This window comes from Protopterus annectens, chromosome 1.part2 (assembly GCF_019279795.1).
Source record: "Protopterus annectens isolate FY-2018-M chromosome 1.part2, PAN1.0, whole genome shotgun sequence".
Taxonomy (NCBI): Eukaryota; Metazoa; Chordata; order Ceratodontiformes; family Protopteridae; genus Protopterus; species Protopterus annectens.
In genome coordinates, this window is record NC_056727.1 from 46,755,670 (window position 1) to 46,758,167 (window position 2,498).

The 2,498-nt window shown below is 41.0% G+C and overlaps 1 non-coding gene across 1 annotated transcript; it reads left to right on the top strand.

Moving 5' to 3' along the window:
• The first annotated feature begins 1,310 nt into the window (after window positions 1–1,310).
• TRNAC-GCA lies at window positions 1,311–1,382 on the top strand. The gene has a single exon. It is a non-coding gene; the product is annotated as a tRNA-Cys (tRNA).
• The last annotated feature ends 1,116 nt before the right edge of the window (window positions 1,383–2,498 follow it).

Genomic DNA, 2,498 nt, shown 5'->3' on the forward strand with positions numbered 1-2,498 from the left:
TTATCCAGATCTGAGGATGTTATAACAGCACTGTACCTGACCCTAATCAGAACACTAATAGAATATAATGCTCCCTTTTGTATGTATCTCACTAGACACCTGAAGGAGCTGGAGAGACCACAGGGTTTTTTCACCCAGAAAATACAGTGCCTACAAACCATACCATAATGTATGTGGATAGACTGAAAGCTATGTCACTGTAATTTGATTAATATTGGATGAGGCGACTTTTGCCTGACCTACAGGCCAGTCTCTGACCCTGTACTGATGGAAATAATGTACATCTGCAAATTAGCTATAGCTCATGACATCATCAAAGACTGGTGAAAGGAAGATGGTAATAGCAGTCTCCTACAGGTTGGTGTAAAATGCTCTACCTAATGTCAAGCAAGTGCATACATCTACACACACACACACACACACACACACACACACACACACACACACACACACGCACACACGCACACACACATGTACACACGCACATACTCATACACCCACCAGATGATTGCAGTGAGCTTAGAACCCCTACCTAGCTAAGTATGCAGACTACAGAGTATTTTATGCAAGAACCAGGACACAAGTTTGACTCAAGCCTGCAGGACAACTTATAGTGGATGTTGGAGACAAGATTTTGGGAGGCTAGCATGAAATGGATAGCTAGCCATGTCCAACTGTCAAGACATAAAAATTCTGCATATTACCAGATTGACATGTACAATGTGTAGTATTTGGCAGTTGTGTTTCTAATTTGCAGCTATACTTTAAGAGACACCTTTATAAACTATATGCAAACAGGTGTCCACATTGCTACAAGTACTGGAAAATATGAATGGCTATTGTCGTCCTAAAGATGTGCATGGTACGTAAGACAAAATTTGTTATTTTTTTTATGTAATGTAGTTCATATATTTGTCAACAAGTACCGAGACACCAAGGTTGAAGTGCATGGGGGGGGGGTAACAGGTTAACAGGTGGCTGCAATGTATATATGTGCCTTTTTCTTAGATAGTGACTTCCTTTTATTTGTGCTTCCATGTGTAGTTTTGTGTAATGAAAATTCTGAGGGTTCTCAGCACTGCGGGTAAGAAACACACCTGCTGCTTAGCTGACTCTGTGGCAGCAGATTTCAATGCACTGACACATTTCTTTTGGAGGCCAGATGATATAGGGTTCAAATCCAGGTATATGTAATACTTTTAAATAAGTAGTGATAATACAATGACATTTTTCTTTATACTACATTCACCATCTGTTACTGTGTGTTGACATAGCACAGAATGGTTAAGGGGCATTGAGTGCAGGCAGTTGGGGGTATAGCTCAGTGGTAGAGTATTTGACTGCAGATCAAGAGGTCTCTGGTTCAAATTCGGATGTCCCCTTCCTATTTCCTAGTACCTACCTATAATAGAGGTCCTCATTAGCACTCTTCAAGAAAAATTTTGATGATTGGATGGGTAATAGGAAATTCACCCCAGGGATCACTTCTGTGGTTCTGCTTGACAGGGGCACAGGAAAATAATTTTCTTGGGTGGCGAAAGTCAGGGTACCTTTTTGGCTAGGCTTGTATAGGCCTTAGGCCCAATAGCTTAGTACCTACCTATGAACCACAGAAGAGCCATTCACCATCATTTGATATTGGTGCTTGATACCAAACTCTGCACCAACATAGAGGCCAAAATGTGAAGGGCTCCATTGTTTTTCTTTTTTGTTTTTTTCTTACTTATGTGTGTTGTGTGTGATTATATTTTTTGAACAAATTATAGGTATTAAAATGGGGTTGAGAGGAAAGTGGTGAAATGGATGGCAAGCAGGGGGAAGAACAAAGGAAACACAATATAGAAATGTGTAGGAGGGAGTTAGGAAAGAACCAGAGCCATACATTTCTTCAACAGTGTAAAATGAAATTATATACAGAATATTAGCTAAATTTGGACTGTCACCTCAACAAAGAGGGGTGACAACAATGCAATCATGTTGTATAGCCAACTGGACCAAATCAAGTGTGTCAAGAAAACATGTGTGCAAAATGAAGAGCTATGTACAGGACAATATTTTTATATTTTATTTTTGTGGGACATGCCTTTTTTTTTATTATTAACTTCAGTAAGAGAGGAATGCTGGGTAAGGGATACTGGTATTTCTGTGTCAGGTAAGTCAGATAGATGAGGAAGCAAATACTAACAAAGATGACAAATAAGGCAAGAGACAGGTATGGTGAGGGACACAGAAGGCCAGGGACACCACGATTGGGGTGATGGAGGGGACAATGGAAGTCCATGCCTGTCAAACACTGGGACAGTGAGAATCTAGTCCTCATCCACAGAACTGTCATCACCATCCCCCTTACTCTGTTGGCTGCTAGACTGCTTGACATCTCCTTCTGCTATGGAGCAATGAAGGGGAGCAGCCTCTCGATCCAGTGCAGGTGTTCACCAATGGTGTGGTGCATGACCCTATGCAGCAACCCTGACATCTCCTGATGAGTGATGAAATTT